Genomic DNA, 22,626 nt, shown 5'->3' with positions numbered 1-22,626 from the left:
CGGAGAATGAGAGCTCACAGTCCTCGTAATCGGCAGAGGCCCGTGCCAGCAGCTCTTGTGTTTTCCTCTAAGCAGACTAAGGTGGCGTTTAAGCTTGTCCGGCGTTGTCTGCACTTTGGCTGGCTTTCCCTTTATAGTTTGTGATTTGTCCCTGTACTGTCGTTTTGCCTCTTTGATTGCCTTCCGGAGGGCAAAGCTGGTCTGTTTGCACACGTCCATGTTCCCAGCCAGTGATGGCAACTTAGCAATTTTGTTGCTGGATTTAGCAACTTTTCAGACTACCCTGGCAACTTTTTTTTTCCAAACAGCACCTAGCAACAAATGTAGCTACTTTTACAAATTTATTTGGAACTTTTGCCACCTTTAAAAAGTGACTCAAATGCTAAAATGCACGCATTTTCCGTCTAAATGACACAAAACCGATTTTCTCTGTCACACACTCAGTCACAACACACACTCAGTCACAACACAGCATTTTCCTTAGATGTCCTTTATTAAGTCCCCAGCTACAATAAATGTGCCCTTAGGACATGCGGTTTACAGTTTGCAGAGTCCAGGGGGGCACCTCACATATTCCTGCTAATGGATCCTTTTACATAGAAATGCCGAACTGTGAAATGTAATGTTGATTACAGAATAGGAATTGCCCATGGCTTTGCAGCATGAAAGCCACTGATTTGTTTATGAAAAGGTTGCGCTCTAGAGGTTCTGGCTCTCTTGAAAACCCAAACAAAGTCAAACTTAAAGACAATGCAAACATGCACATTTGTTGAAGCAAGTTGTCCGTGTGTGGTTAGGTTGGTATCAATTAGCGCTCCAAGGAGATGGTGTCTTACAAGTTAGCGAATCGTCTCACCTGAGCGACACACCCTACTCTTTATCAAGTGCACTAAGTAGTGAATAGGGTGCCATTTGGAATGCTACCCTAGATGTTTCTCACTCTCATTAACATGACTGGGAGAGAGGCTAACCATGTCACCACGTGGTAAGTTCAGATCCATCACACGAGACAAAGCAGTGCTATGCCAACAGAGGAGGGACATGAGAGAGGGATAAGGAGGATGGAGCCGCATGGTTAACACAGTAACATATTGCAACCTTGGATGGGAATACATAATGGCAAGCAACAACTCATTTACAAAGCCACTACAAGAGACCATATGATAAGTATGTAACACATTGATTTAGACTACATATAGAATCCTTCAAATGCTTACTGTACATCAGTAGTCTTCGGTTATAGCACCGCGGTTGTTGACATCAGTCTAAATTAGCATTATTTATAAATGATCAAGATGTGCTTCAGTCCTCCAAAAGACTACACAACAATTAAGCCCACTGAAATAGACTAAATTATGAGAAAATTACATGTTACTTAAATTACTGTGCAATCAATAGCTCCAAAACCTGGTCAACGCATAATGGAGTCGATCACATCAATGGGTTCCATTGTGAAAACTCTGTAGGCCTTTCAGTGTCTGTCCTCAGATTGCCTTTTTGGTTATGCTCCTACGAAACACCCTTCCCTTTACTGTGGAATGTTTCGTCATCGGTCTCTTCCTCTCCCATAACATATCACCATAACAACCATGCACGTTCCGAAGTGGAAACAAGCGCCAGCCAAACGGCACTGACTATATCTCGCGTGTCAAGCTTTAACCAAATTATAGAAAAGTCCACAGATGGGCACATTCATAGTGTACAGTGTGTGTGGGTTTTAGACATGTGGTCAGTCCTTGTTTCAAGTCAAGGGATTGCCACCCACAGTCCTTTTGGTAGCTCCAACAGCAAGGGTGTGAAACAGCAGGGAGATGGTGCCAATGATGTGTGTGTCTGTCTGTCTGTGTGGTCAGTCTGGGTGTTTAATGGCAGAGGAATAGAAAAGTGTAGTTGCAGTGAAACCCTTCAGTGATTGTCCACAGTGTGGGTGGCCCTGGGTGTTATTTAACACTCCCACAGACTGGCAGACAGCTTAGTGTTTCTCTTAGCTGGAAAGCTGTTGGAAAGCGACTCAATATCAAAGTCAATCTACACTTCATTTCAGCTATAGTGGAACTGACATCAACTACACAGGAGCAGGAGTGAGTTGTAAAAAGATGTGGACATGCTTTTGGCCAAACAAATGTGATTACAGTCAAAAAAAATACTCAATTGTGTAAGATAAGAGGTTGTCTGGTTAATCGTTGTGGCTTGTTTTGGTCGTTTTCAGGGTCATGATGGTTTGTGGAGACATGAATACTTCTGAGGACTGCAAGTGGGTCAATATCCAGGGTTTGCTCATAGAGACCCGTAGAGCCGATGGCAATTTGAATCACACCATATTCCCCCTTGAATTTTTTTTTCTTCATAATTAATCAACTCTGCAAAAAAAAGAAATGTCCTCTCACTGTCAACTGCCTTTATTTTCAGAAAACTTAACATGTGTAAATATTTGTATGAACATAACAGGATTTAACGACTGAGACATACACTGAAAAAAAGTTCCACAGACACGTGACTAACAGAAATGGAATAATTTGTCCCTGAGCAAAGGGGGGTCAAAATCAAAAGTAACAGTCAGTATCTTGTGTGGCCACCAGCTGCATTAAGTACTGCAGTGCATCTCCTCCTCATGGAATGCACCAGATTTGACAGTTCTTGCTGTGAGATGTTACCCCACTCTTCCACCAAGGCACCTGCAAGTTCCCATACATTTATGGGGGGAATGGCCCTAGCCCTCACCCTCCGATCCAACAGGTCCCAGACCTGCCTCTCCCATCTCCTCATTGGTTTATAGAAGCAGACACCCATGTGCCATTTCCTCATTGGTTATACCTACGTGGGTGATTGAAAGAATGTTTTGTCGGATGTTGTGGTAAAAGTGTAGATGCAAATAACCATATAAGTTCAAAGATGAAAAAGCCTGGAAGGAGGAGAGATGACTAGAAACGATTCGGTTGGCCCTTTTATGTGTGGATTAATTGTCAGAATAGAAGACCTTGTGCATTTCAGGTAAAATAACAACTCAATGTTTATATCCCAGGACAAATGAGCTAGCAACAGCAAGCTAGCTAAATATTACAAATTAGCTAGCAAGTGCAAGCTAACTAGCTAAATTGCCATACATGGTTAATGCTTTTCGACCTGTTACCAAATGAATGTCATTAGTTCAGAGTTTGTTTTGATATTTTAACCTGCATGTCGTGATCGCGTTTGGTGTTGGGGGACAAAATAAATGTATGCACGATGGCGCACGCACACAGCCGGTTTGGGTTCCGTGTAAGGCTGGTTCACTCAGATGAGCAGGGACCCTGGGCATCTTTCTTTTGGTGTTTTTCAGAGTCAGTAGAAAGGCCTCTTTAGTGTCCTAAGTTGTCATAACTGTGACCTTAATTGCCTACCGTCTGTAAGCTGTTAGTGTCTTAATGACCGTTCCACAGATGCATGTTCATTAATTGTTTATGGTTCATTGAACAAGCATGGGAAACAGTATTTAAACACTTTACAATGAAGATATGTGAAGTTATTTGGATTTTTACAAATTTATCTTGAAATTGAAATTCATAACACACAAACTGCCTCTGCAGCTAATGTATTTTTTTTTTTTTTGCATAGGCGATTTTTATTTTTGCAACACACTCACTCATCACAAATTGTTATAAAGCTAGTTACAGTGCCTCCTAAAGACATGTCAATCATTGGGGAACTAGGGTAGGCTATTAGCTGATCATTGATGTAAATCTGCTAGTTAGCTAGCTCCATTTTTTTTACTGATTGTGATTTATCTTAAATAATAACTTCATAATATAGCCTAATATCAAAAACCTAACTCATGACACAGTATATGGCTGGCTGGCTAGTGGCTTGTGTGGATATTGTAGTATTTGTTGGTTAGCTAGTCTAGACTACCTGTGTTCAGTGCTTAAATGTGTAAATCGAGGTGCGGAACAAAATGTGAGCATGAGAGGATGACCCGGGGAGCTCTTGAGGTACCGGAACTTATGATTTATAATCTTGTTCATTGCATGCATATAATCACTTTTGTGTAGTGGCATAGAGCAGTAGAGTGGAGATGGTTACAGAGGTTGCACACATGGGGACCATTTTTTAGGGTCCTGGTCATGTAATTTTTAATTCATTTTACATGACTCGAGACTTTGGCAGAATCCTTTTTTAATACAGCACAAATGTTTTGAAATTACAGTTCACTTTGACACTGAAATCTGAGATTTTTAAAAAGGACCTTGTCTGGAATCCATCAATAACCTGGGCCTCGGTGTGCAGCGACACACACACTGTACAATATGAGAAGGAAATTACAGTCCAAAAAAGGCTTTCCAGTTTCACTGACACACCCAATCATGAGCAGCTCACTTGCTGGCGATGGCCAATACACTTGTACCAAAAGCCTAACTCTATAGTTTTACTTTGTAAAGCAATGTTCGCTCAATAGGCCTATTCGGTGCTAAACTTTTTTGGTAGCCTACACCAGACAGATTAGAGTAGAAGCCCTTTGCTTTACAACCTGTGTCTTCCAACAATTATATTATTAATTTTGCAAAAGGCCTGTTTTGTCTGCATGCTGTTCACTGCAGAGATGCCGCACATTCCCGACTGTAGCCTATTCCTTGTTATTGGGCTACACACAATCCACAGCTAGGCTATTTTTTTAAAGAAGCTATTGATCCGTGGCTAAATTCACAAGGCCGCAGGGCCAGACGGATTACTAGGACTAGTGCCTGGGCCCAAGAACACTAATATAATCTGCCTAAATGACTACCGACCCGTAGCACGTCTGTAGCCATGAAGTGCTGGTCATGGCTCACATCAAAACCATTATCCCAGAAACCCTAGACCCACCCCAATTTGCATACTGCCCCAACAGATCCACAGATGATGCAATCTCTATTGCACTGCACACTGCCCTTTCCCACCTGGACAAAAGGAACACCTATGTGAGAAGGCAATTCATTGACTACAGCTCAATGTTCAACACCATAGCGCCCTCAAAGCTCATCAATAAACCAAGGATCCTGGGACTAAACACCTTCTGCAACTGGATCCTGGACTTCCTAACGGGCCGCCCCCAGGTAATAAGGGTAGGTAACAACACATCTGCCACGCTGATCCTCAACACAGGAGCCCCTCAGGGGTGCGTGCTCAGCCCCCTCTTGTACTCCCTGTTCACTCATGACTGCACGGCTAGGCACAACTCCAACACCATCATTATGCCGATGACACAACAGTGGGAGGCCTGATCACCGACGACGAGCCAGCCTACAGGGAGGAGGTCAGAGACCTGGCCGTGTGGTGCCAGGACAATAACCTCTCCCTCAACATGGAGATGATTGTGGAGAACAAGAAAAAGAGGAACGTGCACGCCCCCATTCTCATCTACGGGGCTGCAGTGGAGCAGGTTGAGATTTTCAAGTTCCTTTGTGTCCACATCACCAACAAACTAACATGGTCCAAGCACACCAAGACAGTCATGAAGAGGGCACAAAACCTATTCCCCCTCAGGAGACTGAAAAATTTGGCATGGGTCCTCAGATCCTCAAAAGGTTCTACAGCTGCACAATCGAGAGCATCCTGACAGGTTGAACACCTAATCAAATGTCTCTTTACACCGCTGCTACCATCTGTTATCATCATCTATGCATAGTCACTTTAATAACTCTACCTACATGTACATACTACCTCAACTAACCGGTGCCCCCGCACATTGACTCTGTATAGGTAACTCACTGTATATTGTCATTTTACTGCTGCCCTTTAATTATTTATTATTATTTTATTAATGACTTATCTTTTTTTTAACTGCATTGTTGGTTAGGGGCTCGTAAAGTAAGCATTTCACTAATCTTTACACCTGTTGTATTCAGCATTTCACGGTAAGGTCTACACCTGTTGAATTCGGCGCATGTGACTAATAAAATTTGATTTGATTTTGAAATTATAGACCTACTAAAGGTGCAGAAAGCTATTCTGGATTATTTTATTATTTTCGGAACAGACAGCAATCATTTTATAACTTTGCTGAATTTCCTCTGTCCAGTGTCGTGTTCTTTTGCCCATTTGAATCTTTTATTTTTATCGGCCAGTCTGAGATATGGCTTTTTCTTTGCAACTCTGTCTAGAAGGTCAGCATCCCGGAGTCGCCTCTTCACTGTTGACTTTGAGACTGGTGTTTTGCAGGTATTATTTAATTGAGCTGCCAGTTGAAGACTTTTGAGGCGTCCGTTTCTCAAACTATACACTCCAATGTACTTGTCCTCTTGCTCAGTTGTGCACCGGTGCCTCCCACACTTTCTATTCTGGTTAGAGCCAGTTTGCGCTGTTCTGTGAAGGGAGTAGTTGTCACACCCTGACCATAGTTTGCTTTGTATGTTTGTATGTTTTGTTTGGTCAGGGTGTGATCTGAGTGGGCATTCTATGTTACATGTCTAGTTTGTCTATTTCTATGTTTGGCCTGATATGGTTCTCAATCAGAGGCAGGTGTTAGTCATTGTCTCTGATTGGGAACCATATTTAGGTAGCCTGTTTGGTGTTGGGTTTTGTGGGTGATTGTTCATGTCTCTGTGTTTGCACCAGATAGGGCTGTTTACGTTCTCACATTTATTGTTTTGTTAGTCTATTCGTGTATAGTTTTCTTTATTAAAGAACCATGAATAGAAACCACGCTGCATTTTGGTCCGCCTCTCCTTCAAGTCAAGTAAACCGTTACAGGTAGTAGGCAGCGTTGTACCAGATCTTCAGTTTCTTGGCAATTTCTCACATGGAATAGCCTTCATTTCTCAGAACAGGAATAGACTGATGCTTTTCAGAAAAAAGGTATTTGTTTCTGGTCATTTCGAGCATGTAATCGAACCCACAAAAATGCTGATGCTCCAGATACACAACTAGTCTAAAGGCCAGTTCTATTGAGTCTTTAATCAGAACAACAGCTGTCAGTTGTCCTAACAATTTCAAAAAGGTTTTCTAATGATGAGTTGGCCTTTAAAATTATAAACTTGGATGAGCTAACACAACGTGCCATTGGAACACAGGAGTGATGGTTGCTGATAATGGGCCTCTGTACGCCTATATCGATTAATCCCCCCCAAAAAACTGCAGTTTCCAGCTACAATAGTCATTTACAACATTAACAATGTCTACACTGTATATCTGATCAATTTGATATTTTAATGGAGACATTGTTTTTGAAAGAAAAGCAAAACAAAGACATTTCTAAGTGAAACCAAACTTTTCAACGGTAGTGTAGTTAGTGGTATAAGTGTCTTGGCAATCAGGATCGATAATAAACAGCAGGGCTGTATGTAAAGAGTGTGAGTTGGTGTGGCATCAATATGCATAGGAGTGTCATTTGTGAAGAGTCCAGTGAGTGTGCAAGAGAGTCAGTGGAAGTTTTTTAATAGAAGTGCCTTTGGGCACTCTTTAATTCATGCTCCAATTCTCTGCTGTGACAAATCACACAGTTAATTACACAATCAAAAATCAATCTATAAAGCAATGGTTCCCGTGCAGTGACTGGTCAGGTAAGATTCCAGCCAGCATCAGAGTAGCTACCAGCCCCTTCATGACTCACCATTCCACAACAAGGACAAGTGATGCCATCATTCGACAAATTCTCCAGGTTTACCTCTCCATAGTGACACCTTCCATTCATCAAGCCAGACCAGCGATGGCATCACTCAAATGGCTGGCTGGTATCTGTGCACTGTTTTGGGGCATGACACGCTTTAGGAATGCAGGCCCTGACCTCTTCATTCTAATCCGACATTAAAAGCAAACTCCTGAAACGTAATTGACCACAAACCTGCATAGAAATAACTGAAAATCAAGCATCTAGTGGATCGGTACAGTAAAATTGCACCAACACAAAATAAGTTTGCGCATTTCGTGACTGCTCAGCTGTGCTTGGTGGCGCTCGAACAAAGCTAAGAGAGACTACCAACTCAAGATAATACCAATCCATGGGATTTCATTCAACCGGATGCTGAAAAACCCTAACAAATTAATCATCTCCCCCGATACGGCCGGCTTTCAGCTATAATCTTGCTCCAGGCAACATTCTCTCCCTCCCTGCCTTTTGAAGCATAGACAGTTCCAATCTCCTGAGAAAATCCCTTTATCATACCAGGAGTTATCAGTTTGCAGGTTCAATCAATTGTATGTTAGAGTTGAGAGAGGACCCAGCAATAGTCGCTAAAATAAGAAAACCATTAGTCGCTTTGGACAAGTGTCTGCTAAATGGCACATAATATTCTGATATATATTACGCTGCATCCAAGATAAAAAAAAAAAATTAAATCATAATGCATATACATACTGGTTCCAAAAGGTGCTGAACACAAAGCGCAGTAAAAATCAGTAAATTATTAACTATCCCCACTCAAACATATTTTTTACTTCCCTTAAATAGCAGACCTTAAAAATGTATTTGGGTCATCAACAATCATGTTCATTATTCAAATGAGCAACCATGTTCTACTATTTAATCAACAAAAGCACAAGGGTGTCGTTGTGTGTTCATATGTAATCGTGTGTAGTCACCAAAACAGAGCAACACCGTGACTAAGACATACCCGCTGCTCCCGAACGTGAACAAGCACCTCGTTAACTTGCCAGTCAGCGTGTTCAATGCCCTACATCCTGTCTAATAACAGAGCACCCCTGGTGTCGAAAGTCCCCTTGCAACTTCACGCACACACTTCATACACAAGACCGAATGTGTCAGTGACGCTGCACACTCCCCTGTCTCCGTCACTCCCTCCCCCTCTCGCGCAGTCTTTATCCGTCTGTCTGTTTCTGTCTATCAGTCGGTCTGTGTCTATATCGGTCCATCAGTTTGTCTGCCGCTTAAGTCGTTATACCAAAACCCACTGGCAAAGCGAGCTGCCACCAGCAACAGTTGCCTAAAGCATGCATAGAGAGGAACATTTGAGATAAAAACAAAACAAATAGGAGAGCCCAACTTACGGAGCGATTCTTTGAATCCGATCGGCGCCTGGGCTGGGGGAAGCGCCACATGACAAATGCATTCAAACGAGGAGCGAGCTGGCGAAGGAGGGATAACGCGTGAGAGAGCAAAACAGGGGGATAGAGAGAGAGTGCAGGGGATAAAGTGAGGGAGAGCGATCCAAATAGAAAGGAAAAGGGAGTGGGAGAGAGAGAGAGGGAGAGCACTGGACTTGGCCTCTCCCCTCACTCTTTAGCGGCACCCATACAGGCTCAGCCCCCTGTCTGTCTGTCTGTCACCCGATCCGCCACATCAATAATGTAGTCACGGCTAAGAGCCCATTACAGACAGACTCCACATAGAGAAGAACAGGAGTACGTACACAGTGAGAGACCCAGGAGAGAGAGACCGGGGTGGGGGAGGGGGGCGCCGGGGAAGGTGAGAATATGAAAAGGAGAATATGAATTGGAGATAAAGAGAGGAGTGTCAGAGAGAGGGGGAAGTAACAACAAAAAGGGGCGTCAAATCGAGAGGGAGTCAGGAAAACGAGAAAACGGCAGATTCCAAAGAGCGAACGATCTGACCCACAGGGAGCGTGACTTCCCAGGGAGGCATATCATCTTATCCATGGCTCCTAATCAAGCACTTTGCGGGGCCTGAGCCCAGCAGCTGTCCACTGCTTAGTGTGAGCTGGGTTGCCATGTTCGCAGTTTTCCAGGGAATGTTGCTACATTGAAAACGATGTCGGGGGTGTAAATGTATTGGTCGCGAGTATTTGGGCTACTTCTAAATTGCACCGCGGCCGCCATGGCAATTTCTTAAAAATCTATATTTCACAGTGACCTGCTGCTGACTATCATCCAATGAGGCAGGCTGTTTCTGAGTGTGTCAGTGAGTGGTAGCGAAGGGGTGTGTTTGTTCAGATGAGCGGAATCACGTGAGGAGCGAGAGCAGTACGCGCACACGTCGTGACAACTTATTTTTAATCAGTTGTAGGTAGGCTATATTAATTGTCATTATGGGGACACCTATTTCCAACCCCTTTTCCATAAAACATATTAACATGCATCAAGAAATAAAGGTGACAAATCACAGGAAAATGACTTTAGGTGCTCTTTAGACCATTGGATAAATTTGCTCAGAGGTGGTTTAAACTGCATTATAATGTTGACTTTGCTTAGGAAAAACTATATCACGCGAAGTGTTTTACATGCTGACCACATCGCTCTGTCTCAAAATAAATGTACACATACATGTTATTCAATAATTGCACCCACACTGCTCTCCCACGCCAATGAGGTCTGCGTAGCCAGACACTAAAATATAACTTGGTTCTATTTATGAAACTTCATGCGCTGCAAGTCCCACCTCTCCCATCTCTTCATTGGTTTTTAGGAGCATATACCCACGTTGGTGATTGAAAGATGAACTGAAGTTCACACTCCAGTTGTTGGTGGTAATGCACCTTAAAGTTGGTTGCCAACTGCTATATATTGTCCAAAGAAGAAGCCTGAAGGAGGAGAGATTACTAGAAACAAACTCGGTTGACCCTTTTATCTGTGGATTAACTGTCGGAGTAGAGGACCTTGTGCATTTCAGGTAAAATTACAACCCAATGTTTAAAACCCAGGACAAATTAGTTAGCAACAGCAAGCTAGCTAGCTACATTGCTATAAATGTTTAAAGCTTTTCGACCTGTCCCCAAATGAATGTAGTTGGTTCAGAGTTCCTTTTGATATTTCAACCTGCTTGTCCTGATGGCGTCTGGTGTGGATGGACAAAATCAACATGAGCGGTCTGGTCAGCATGTTTACGCATGCTCAGTTTTTGGAAGTTATGGAACTCCCTCGCATGCTTCTGTTATCGGGAAAAGTCGTCAATGAAACTGACAAATTTGCATCTGTTGACCATCAATTAGCTTGTTATTTTCTATTCCTATGTAGGCTATTTTAGGCAACAATTTTATACAATAAATACACTACATTACCAAAAGTATGTGGACATCTGCTTGTGGGACATCTCTTTCCAAAATCATGGGCATTAATATGAAGTTAGTCCCCCCCCCCTTTACAGCTTCCACTCTGTTAATCATATTTTTCCTATCAGGTTACAATTTTCTAACTTTTCTAACTGTATCAAAGTCATCTTCATGCTATTACACATGTAGCCAAGCTCTCTTCCAAGTCTCAATCAAAATGTGTCCTGATTGGCTAGGTAGGTGTGAGAGCAGTACCACAGGGAACAGAGCTGGGACGGAACAAGCCAGCTGTGGGTTTCCAAAAATGGAATCCAAGAAATGTATCCAATCTGTTTGCGCAGTCAACGTTTAAATGGAAATGCATGGACCCATTCCAACATGAGCTATGAGGAAAACAATGTTGTCTGCCTTGCTTATGAACTGTGAAAACCATATTTGATACATAGTTCTTGAACATACTTTTCCGTAAGCGTCACATGTACAGAAATGGCAGACAATAGTTTTTACTAGCTAGCATCGCTCAAACATTGCAACAATTAAGCTCGTTCTGTTTGACTTCCACAGGTACTGTAACATTTCCTGGTTGCCTCCCTAATTACAGTACGCACACGCTCTGTTTTGTTTGGCTACAAGACTTTAGTCGTAAAGAGTTCTCAGACTGCAATATGCCCACTTTATTTGACTTTGTGTTTACCGGCCACATGAATTTGAATAAGTCCCCCTGTGAAATAGTCCTCTTGCAAATGTTTTGTTTTATACTGTCAAGCATTATGGGACACTGTGTGTGTGCATGCGTATGTGCACCAACCCTATGAACAATAATCTAGCATCTCTTTACAGTGTTTAGTGTTAATGGCAAAGCACTACCTTGATTGGACAACATCAACCTCCATTGACCAACAATGGACCAAGAAGAGATGTATGAAGCAGATCATGGCCAAATGCGCTCAATACGGAAGGCCAGGGTCCAGTTTCAGAGTGACAGCATGACACCTCCTCTGAGGGGCAGTAGGCCCAAGGGCTTACAAGGACAACCTTTAGGGATGTAACGATTAACCGATATCCATTGTTCCCCGGTTCAAATATTTAAAGCTGCAATATGTAACTGTTAGGGTGAATCGACAAAATTCAAATAGAAACGTGAGTTTCTAAATGTGAGTTTCTCATTGAAAGCAAGTCTAAGAAGCAGTAGATCTGTTCTATGTGCACTATTTCTATGCTTCCCATTTTTAAGTTGTTTTTGCATCTTTTACTTTCGGGTTTGTACACCAGTGTCAAAAATACAAAATGTTTGGTTATTTAAAATATATTTCACAGCGGTTTAGATGATACAATGATTCTCTACAATATACATGTAATGGCGCCGGAGGGGACGGCTGACGTTTTATGGGCTGTTAACCAACCATGCTATTTTGTTCGTTTTTTTCAGGTTGTTTGTAACTTATTGTGTACATAATGTTGCTGCTACCGTCTCTTATGACCGAAAAGAGCTTCTGGACATCAGAACAGTGATTACCCACCTTGAACTGGACAAATCATTTTTATTTAATGAGTCCGAAGAGAGGGATTTACTCCAGACACCCGAACAGGCCCTCATCCCCATCATTCACAAGAGAAAAATACGGAGATATCCCGGAAGGAGATTGGGGTGCCTTGTATGGATTCGGCGACGAGTGGCTAATCTGCCTTTGGTATCGGTAGTATTGGCCATCGTACAATCGCTGGATAATAAAGTGGACAAACTACAAGCACATATGTATATCCTACCAACGGGACATTAAAAACTGTAATATATTTTGTTTCACCGAGTCGTGGCTGAACGACTACATGAATAACATACATTGTGTAACCTGCCAGCTGTATCAGCAGGATAGAACAACAGCCTCTGGTAGGACAAGGGGTGGTGGTATATGTATATTTTCAAACAGCTGGTGCACGATATCTAAGGAGGTCTTGAGGTTTTGCTCGTCTGAGGTAGAGTATCTCATGATAAGCATGATTACCAAGAAAAATGTGTAGTCTATTTACCACCACAAACCGATACTGGCACTAAGACACACACTCAATGGGCTGTATACGGCCATAAGCTGACTGTAAAACGCTCATCCAGAGGCGGCGCTCCTAGTGGGCGGGGAATTTAATGCAGGGAAACTTAAATCTAATTTCTACCAGCATGTTAAATGTGCGACCAGAGGAAGAAAAAAAAAACTCTAGACCACCTTTACTCCTCCAATGGCATTGAGAGGTACACCACATCAGTCACTGGCTTCATCAATAAGTGCATTGGCGATGTCGTCCCAACAGTGACTGTACATACATACCCCAACCAGAAGCCATGGATTACAGACAACATCCACACTGAGCTAAAGGGTAGAGCTGCCGCTTTCAAGGAGCGGGATTCTAACCCGGAAAGAAATCCCGCTATGCCCTCCGATGAACCATCAAACAGGCAAAGCGTCAATACAGGACTAAGATTGAATCATACTACACCAGGTCCGACTCTCATCAGATGTGGCAGGGCTTGCAAACTATTACAGACCCACTTCGGGGCAAATAGCACTGAAACATGCATGAGAGCATAGAGCTGATCTGGACAACTGTGTGATCACTCTCTCCATAGCTGACGTGAGTAAGACCTTTAAACACATCAACATTCACAAGGCCGCAGGGCCAGATGGATTACCAGGACGTGTACTCCGAGCATGCGCTGACCAACTGGCAAGTGTCTTCACTGACATTTTCAACCTATCCCTGTCTGAGTCTGTAATACCTACATGTTTCAAGCAGACCACCATAGTCCCTATGCCCAAGAATACTAATGTAATCTGCCTAAATAACTACCGACCCATAGCACTCACGTCTGTAGCCATGAAGTGCTTTGAAAGGCTGGTCATGGCTCACATTGACACCATTATCCCGGAAACCCTTGACCCACTCCAATTTGCATACCGCTCCAACAGATCCACAGATGATGCAATCTCTATTGCACTCCACACTGCCCTTTCACATCTGGACAAAAGGAACACCTATGTGACGATGCTATTTATTGACACTACAGCTCAGCGTTCAACACCATAGTGCCTTCCAAGCTCATCACTAAGCTAAGGACCCTGGGACTAAACACCTCCCTCTGCAACTGGATCCTGGACTTCCTGACGGGCCCGCCCCCCAGATGGTAAGGGTAGGTAACAACATATCTGCCATGCTGATCCTCAACACTGGGGCCCCTCAGGGGTGCGTGCTCAGTCCCCTCCTGTACTCCCTGTTTATTCATGACTGCATGGCCAGGCATGACTCCAACACCATCATTAAGTTTGCCGATGACACAACAGTAATAGGCCTGATCACTGACAACAACGAGACAGCTTATAGGGAGGAGGTCAGAGACTTGGCCGTGTGGTGCCAGGACAACAACCTCTCCCTCAACATGATCAAGACAAAGGAGATGATTGTGAACTACAGGAAAAGGAGGACCGAGCACACCCCCATTCTCATTTATGGGGCTGTAGTGGAACAGGTTTAGAGTTTCAAGTTCCTTGGTGTCCACATCACCAACAAACTAACATGGTCCAAGACAGTTGTGAAGAGGGCACAACAAAACCTATTCACCCGCAGGAGACTGAAAATGTTTGGCATGAGTCCCCAGATCCTCAAAATGTTCTACAGCTGCACCATCGTGGTTGCATCACTGCCTGGTATGTCAACTGCTCGGTCTCCGACCGCAAGGCACTACAGAGAGAGTGCGTACGGCCCAGTACATCACTGGGGCCAAGCTCCCTGCCATCCAGGACCTCTATACCAGGCGGTGTCAGAGGAAGGCCTGAAAAATTGTCAAAGACTCCAGCCACCCCAGTCATAGACTGTTCTCTCTGCTACCCGCACGGCAAGCGGTAGATCCAAATATAGGTCCAAGAGGCTTCTAAACAGCTTCTACCCCCAAGCCATAAGACTCCTGAACTTCTAATCAAATGGCTACCCAGACTATTTGCATTGCCCCCTCCAACGCTGCTGCTACTCTCTGTTATTATCTATGCATAGCCACTTTAATAACTCTACCTACATGTACATATTACTTTGACTAACCGGTGCCCCCGCACATTGACTCTGTATCAGTACACCCTGTATATAACCTCGCTATTGTTATTTTACTGCTGCTTTTGAATTATGTTACTTTTTTTTATTGTATTTTTCTTAACTGCATTGTTGGTTAAGGGCTTGTAAGCATTTCACAGGTCTAAACCTGTTGTATTTGGCGCATGTGACAAAAAATGTGATTTAATACATTTCCTTTAGAAACTATTCATACCCCGTATTCCACATTTGTGTTACATTCTGATTTGAAAATTTATTAAATATATATTTTTCTCCTCACCCATCTACATAAAATACCCCATAATGATAGTGAATACATGTTTTTTGAAATGTTGGTAAAATTAAATACAGAAATATCTCTTATATACAGTATATCACAAAAGTGAGTACACCTCTCACAGTTTTTAAAAAATATTTGAGTATATATTTTCATGTTACAACACTGAAGAAATGACACCTTGCTACAATGTAAAGTAGTGAGTGTACAGCTTGTATAACAGTGTAAATTTGCTGTCCCCTCAAAATAACTCAACACACAGCCATTAATGTCTAAACCGCTGGCAACAAAAGTGAGTACACTCCTAAGTGAAAATGTCCAAATTGGGGCCCAATTAGCTATTTTCGCTCCCCGGTGTCATGTGACTCGTTCGTGTTACAAGGTCTCAGGTGCGAATGGGGAGCAGGTGTGTTAAATTTGGTGTCATTGCGCTCACACTCCCTCATACTGACTGGTCACTGGAAGTTTAACATGGCACCTTATGGCAAAGAACTCGCTGAGGATCTGATAAAAAGAATTGTTGCTCTACATAAAGATGGCCTGGGCTATAAGAAGATTGCCAAGACCCTGAAACTGAGCTGCAGCACGGTGGCCAAGACCATACAGTGGTTTAACTGGACAGGTTCCACTCAGAACAGGCCTCGCCATGGTCGACCAAAGAAGTTGAGTGCACGTGCTCAGCGTCATATTCAGAGGTTGTCTTTGGGAGATAGACGTATGAGTGCTGCCAGCATTTCTGCAGAGGTTGAAGGGGTGGGGGGTCAGCCTGTCAGTGCTCAGACCATACGCCGTACACTGCATCAAATTGGTCTGCATGGCTGTCGTCCCAGAAGGAATCCTCTTCTAAAGATGACGCACAAGAAAGCCCGCAAACAGTTTGCTGAAGACAAGCAGACTAAGGACATGGATTACTGGAACTGTGGTCTGATGAGACCAAGAAACTTATTTGGTTCAGATGGTGTCAAGAGTGTGTGGCGGCAACCAGGTGAGGAGTACAAAGACAAGTGTGTCTTGCCTACAGTCAAGCATGGTGGTGGGAGTGTCATGGTCTGGGGCTGCATGAGTGCTGCCGGTACTGGGGAGCTACAGTTCATTGAGGGAACCATGAATGCCAATATGTACTGTGACATACTGAAGCAGAGCATGATCCCCTCCCTTCGGAGACTAGGCCGCAGGGCAGTATTCCAACATGATAACGACCCCAAACACACCTCCAAGACGACCACTGCCTTGCTAAAGAAGCTGAGGGTAAAGGTGATGGACTGGCCAAGCATGTCTCCAGACCTAAACCCTATTGAGCATCTGTGGGGCATCCTCAAGGTCTCTAACATCCACCAGCTCCTTGATGTCATCATGGAGGAGTGCAAGAGGACTCCAGTGGCAACCTGTGAAGCTCTGGTGAACTCCATGCCCAAGAGGGTTAAGGCAGTGCTGGAAAATGATGGTGGCCACACAAAATATTGACACTTTGGTCCGAATTTGGACATTTTCACTTAGGGGTGTACTCACTTTTGTTGCCAGCTGTTTAGACACTAATGGCTGTGTGTTGAGTTATTTTGAGGGGACAGAAAATTTACACTGTTATACAAGCTGTACACTCACTACTTTACATTGTAGCAGAGTGTCATTTCTTCAGTGTTGTTACATGAAAATAAACTCATATTTACAAAAATGTGAGGGGTGCACTCACTTTTGTGATATACTGTAAGTATGCACACCCCTGAGTCTATACTTTGTAGAAACACCTTTGGCAGCGATTACAGCTGTGAGTCTATCTGGGTAATTCTCAAGAGCTTTCCACACCTGGATTGTACAATATTTGACCATTATTTTTTTCAAAATTATTCAAGTTCTGCAAATTGTTTGTTGATCATTGCTACACAAACATGTTCTGGTCTTGCCATAGATTTTCAAGTATATTTAAGTCAAAACTGTAACTCGGCCACTCAGGAACATTCAGTCTTCTTGGTAAGCAACTCCAGTGTATATTTGTTCTTGTGTTTTAAGTTATTGCCCTGCTGAAAGGTGAATTAATCTGTGTCTAGTGAAAGCAGACAACCAGGTTTTCCTCTAGGATTTTGATTAGTTCCATTCTGTTTATTTTCTTACCCTGAAAAACTCCCCTCCCCAGTCCTTAATGATTACAAGCATACACATAACATAGTGCAGCCAACACTATGCTTGAAAATATGGAGAGTGGTACTCAGTAATGTGTTGTATTCGATTTGCCCCAAACATAAAACGTTGTATTCAGTACAAAAAGTGAATTGCTTTGCAACATTTTTTGCAGTAGTACCTTAGTTCCTGTTGCAAACAGGATTGTTTTTTAATATTGTTATTCTGTACAGGCTTCCTTTTCAATTAGGTTCATATTGTGGAGTAACGACATTGTTGTTGATCCATCCTCAGTTTTCTCCTATCACAGCCATGAAATAACTTCACCATGCTCAAAAATATATGCAGTCTGTTTTTTATTACACATCTACAGTACTAATAGGTGCCCTTCTTTGCGAGGCATTGGAAAACCTCCCTGGTCTTTGTGGTTGAATCTGCGTTTGAAATTCACTGCTGGATTAAGGGACCTTACAGATAATTGTATGTGTGGGGTACAGAGATGAGGTAGTCCTTCAAAAATAATGTTAAACACTATTATTGCACACAGAGTGAGTCCATGCAACTTATGTGACTTGTTTCTCCTGAACTTATTTAGGCTTGCCATAAAAGGGGTTGAATAGTTACTCTTTATTTAACATTTATTTGTAAAAAATGTTAGAGAACATTATTCCCCTTTGACATTGTGGGGTATTGGGTGTAGGCCAGTGATGAAAAAATCTAAATTTAAATTAATTTTAAAATCAGGCTGTAACAAAACATGGAAAAGCTCAGGTACGTCCTATTTTGTTACAAACTTCAATTAGGTGAACTATTTGAATGTTAGCAACCGGGAAATGGCAGAGCAATTTCTGCATATTGCACCTTTAAGATGCGAGTGCATATGTTGGAAAACTGATTCAAAGGTTACGAAATGCCGGTTCACAAAGACGTTTAACTTATTCTGAAAATAGCTTTAATCTGACTGAATTGACGGGTCATCTCCTTCAGCCTATCAAACTGTTATTCATGTATCTGCGTGACATTAGCCTACATGTCAGATAACAACTGTGCACTCAGCGCGGGAGATGCAGCTGCTCGCTCGCGCCAACGTGTGGTAGGTCAACCCTATCCCTGTTTTAATATAGGTAGGAGCTGCACCTTCCGCATTCAGATGTTTGTAAAATGGCTTACGCAATATTAGATCACAGGCTTTATTGAGGGACAACCAATATAATTTACTGGGTCATTGTTGCCAAATGTGTTTTACCAGCTGAGCTGTGTAGGCTACCGGAGTGGACACAACTTACATCTTGCTGATTGCATATCCAACTGCTGATTGGGGCTTTTTGATTGCCAAGTTCACCATACAAATCATTTTTGGTGCTACTGATTTAAACAGTCAGTGCATTCAGTCATTTTTACATGAACAGGGTAAAGGTGTAATTTCATAACAAGGACAGCAATCATTTTTGTGAGCCACAATGGTCGGTACTGAAGAAAAGAGCAGCTCTCTTCCATGAAGTTACAAATAGTCAAAACCATTCACGTTTTAGACGGTGAAATCCAAAGCTGTTACAGTGCATTCGGAAAGTATTCAGACCCTTGACTTTAACATTATTCTTATTCTGAAATGTATTAAATAAATAAAAAAATCCTCAATCTACACACAATACCCCATAGGCACACACCTGTCTACAAGAGGTCCCACAGCTGACAGATCTGGGGAAGGGTACCAAAACATTTCTGCAGCATTGAAGGTCCCCAAGAACTTAAATGGAATAAGTTTGGAAACACCAAAACTCTTCCTAGAGCTGGCCACCCAGCCAAACTGAGACATCGGGGGAGAAGGGCCTTGGTCAGGGAGGTGACCTGATGGTAAATCTGACATAGCTCCACAGTTCCTCTGTGGAGTTGGAAGAACCTTCAAGAAGGACAACCATCTCTGCAGGACTCCACCAATCAGGCCATTATGGTAGAGTGGCCAGACAGCAGCCACTTCTCAGTAAAAGGCATATGACAGCCTGCTTAGACATTGCCAAAAAGAAACAAAGGGACTCTCAGACCATGAGAAACAAGATTCTCTTGTCTGATGAAACCAAGATTGAACCCTTTGGCCTGAATGCTAAGCGTCACATCTGGAGGAAACCTGGCACCATCCCTACAGTGAAGCATGGTGGTGGCAGCATCATGCTGTGAGGATGTTTTTCAGCGGCAGGGGCTGGGATACTAGTCAGGATCGAGGGAAAGGTGAACGGACAAACTACAGAGAGATTCTTGATGAAGACCGCTCTGAATCAGGTTAGGACCTCAGACTGGGGCAAAGGTTCACCTTCCAACAAGACAAAGACCCTAAGCACAAGACAACGCAGGAGTGGCTTCGTGACAAGTCTCTGAATGTCCTTGAGTGGCCCAGCCAAAGTCCGGACTCGAACCTGATCAAACATCCCTGGAGAGACCTGAAAATAGCTGTGCAGCCTGAGAGGTTCTACAGAGAAGAATGGGAGAAACTCCCCAAATACAGGTGTGCCAAGCTTATGGCGTCATATGCAAGAAGACTCCAGGCTGAAATCGCTCCCAAAGGTCCTTGAACAAAGTACTGAGTAAAGGGTCTGAATGCTTATGTAAATGTGATTGTAACAAATTGTGGAAAAAGTCAAGGGGTCTTGAATTCTTTCCGAATGCACTGTATGTCATAGCTAATTTCTAAAGATATCCGTATTCATCTTAAAACATTTTAATCTGCTATGACAAGTTAATCAGTGTGTGATAAGGATTTCAGATAAAACAAAATTGCCCACCCCCCAGAACAGAGACTGAAAAAGGATATATTACCAGAAAGTGTTCATACGAGATGTTTTATTAATAGGATAGTGTTGGGTGAACCGTATCCTTTTGCAGAGAGGATCTGTGATATACACATTTATTCATCAACAGGATGTACAACATCCGCTCAAGCAATTGCTTACCCCTGCGAAACATTCCTAACAAATTCAGAGGGGATACACAAAAGCCACGAGAAATCTTCACTCACTCTCTCTGGAAAAGCAGCATAGAACACTGGAGGAGAGGGAAGGAAGGAGAAAGTAGGTAGGATGATGAAAGAGAGAATGAGGGAAACAGAGAAGGAGGAGGGGGGTAGGTTGTGGCTGGTGTTGCCGGTAATTAGCCATCCACGTGCCCTCACAAGCGGGGAGAGATAGAGGCTACAACATTGCAGGTCCCCCTGAGAAACACTAAAATAGCACAAGAGCCTTTGTAGTCCCTGACACTATCTGTCCTGGGATCAGATGGTGGGCTCACTGACAAGACTGATCTCCCAGTACACAAGGCATCGAGTAGAGAGCTTGTGAAACAAAAACCCACAGTATCTGGTCCTCTACAGATGGGAAATAAGCTGAAGTCTTTATTTAGCAGAGCTTTAGACAATACTCAGGAGCATTTTCTGAAACCGTAATCCCAACATGTGAATATGGAAACAGAAGAAATATGGTCAGTGGAACAGAGACTGCACTTTCCTAAACAATGCCATATGTGAGTTGTATATAGACACAAAACAGGGTAGAGAAACATTGTACGTAAAGAAGAAAATGTGGCCTCTGAGCTGGCAGATAGATCGTGATAATGGGGATGAACACAGTGGTCTGTTTTACTGCAATGGTCAATAAAAATGTTCATTCATATGAGTGGTCCCCATAGCTAATAACTCTATAGAGGGTTATGGGAATCTAGAGCACCCTAAAACACAACATCACAATAGCGTTTTTGATGAAAACAATATATATTTTCTTTAGTACAGACTGTATTGTAGTTGCCCTGCTTTGAGTCAGCTGAGAAGACTGTTAATTACCAAACTTAATGCCAGACTCCGGACAAGAAAATTACAATGGTTAAAGAGTGTGCTCTTTGACAACTTGTCATTTAGTTTCACAATGGTTTTTGTTGCGGGGGGTTGGGAGGAGAGGCACCCCTTCAGATGACCCACTCCCATACACCTGGATGAGTGTCTTGCCTCCTGCCTAGAAATGACTATTTTCTTGCTGATGTATTGCCGTTTCCTGTTACTTTTAATACCCTATCTAAATTGTCGGGGGCCGTCTGAAGTCCACAGGGTGGGAAAAACACTGAGCTTCAATGCCATGGCATGAGCAGATGCCAGCGCTCAACGTGCTTTCCCTTTGGCCATTTCTCTTGTTGATTTATCCCAGCTATTTCCTCATCAAAGGGTTTTCATACACATACCAGAGAGCGGAAGTAGGTTTCGACTCTCTGTACATGCTCTCAGTATGCATGACATTACAACAGACCAATAATAAGCTTGACATCTTTGGAGAAATGACAAAATGACCTATCAATCGGTTTTCAAACCCGGCTGGGAATAAGAAGAGGCTGCTCAGGCTCATGACTAGATCTAGCTTAGCTAGACGCTCCTCTCTTTCAGCGCTGACGTCAGAGCGGTAGAGACTGTTCTGAGCCCAGAGAAAGCCACCGCTAGATAAGGCACTGGAGCCAAACGTGGGGGGAAATACTAATTCTGTCAACCAGAGCTGGACGGTGAGGAAAGATAAGAATGGTCCATGGGAAGCACAGCTTGGAAGTCTTTGGTCAAGTGGTCCAGTCCATGTTCCTTGACCAAAAAAAATCATTTGGAGGACCCTCATCTGTATGCGTCAATGTATTCACAAATAAGAGTCCCTGTTTTTTTGGACAGACTTCTTTTTTTTTAAGCCAACTTTCGATTCAGTTTGTATTGTTCAACTTGAGTGGATCTGTGGGGCTTTTGCCAGGCTCTACGAACTTAAATGGCCTTGAGGCAGTTTAGGCTTTTCTTCTCTGAGAAACGTCTGTAAGGTTGAGATACAGCTTGTACAGGGCCCTCGTGACTCCCACCGCCACAAGGCATTCTCCTCGTCTGCTTTCCCCCTCTGCACTGCTATCAGCATTCATGGCCCTAAAATCTGCCCTCCTTATAGGCTGCTGCCTCGTGGCAAATCACTACTAACAGGATCAAAACATATGAAAAAGCTTCAGTAGAGCACTGGGGAGCAAGTAGAGCAGCTGGTTGGCACAGATAGTACTACAGCTCTTTGTTGTTTACAACCTGCTGCTACTAGAGCATCTACCAGAGTGATGCATGGAGGCGGAGACTGTGTATCAATCCTTGGTGCATCCAAGCTCATTAGTAAAACCTAGGCTGTCCACATGTTAGAGATCCGCTTCAGCAAGCCTGACTTCACATGGTAAATGATC

At 43.1% G+C, this 22,626-nt stretch overlaps 1 protein-coding gene across 2 annotated transcripts in view; it reads right to left on the bottom strand.

Annotated features, from left to right (window-relative positions):
* The window catches only part of peak1 (pseudopodium-enriched atypical kinase 1), a 263,257-nt gene that overhangs the window by 118,983 nt on the left and 121,648 nt on the right, over nucleotides 1-22,626 (bottom strand). Inside the window, exon 1 of one of the 2 annotated variants that reach the window (XM_029668785.2) lies at nucleotides 8,959-9,203. The exons of the other annotated variant lie outside the window; for it this stretch is intronic. The gene's annotated coding sequence lies outside the window, so the exon portion shown is untranslated. Of the gene's footprint in view, nucleotides 1-8,958; nucleotides 9,204-22,626 lie in introns of those variants that run through there. 2 annotated transcript variants of the gene reach the window in all.

This window comes from Oncorhynchus nerka, linkage group LG9a, assembly GCF_034236695.1.
Source record: "Oncorhynchus nerka isolate Pitt River linkage group LG9a, Oner_Uvic_2.0, whole genome shotgun sequence".
Taxonomy (NCBI): domain Eukaryota; kingdom Metazoa; phylum Chordata; class Actinopteri; order Salmoniformes; family Salmonidae; genus Oncorhynchus; species Oncorhynchus nerka.
Note: the sequence above shows the minus strand (reverse complement) of the source record. Positions and strands in the feature narration are given on the sequence as shown.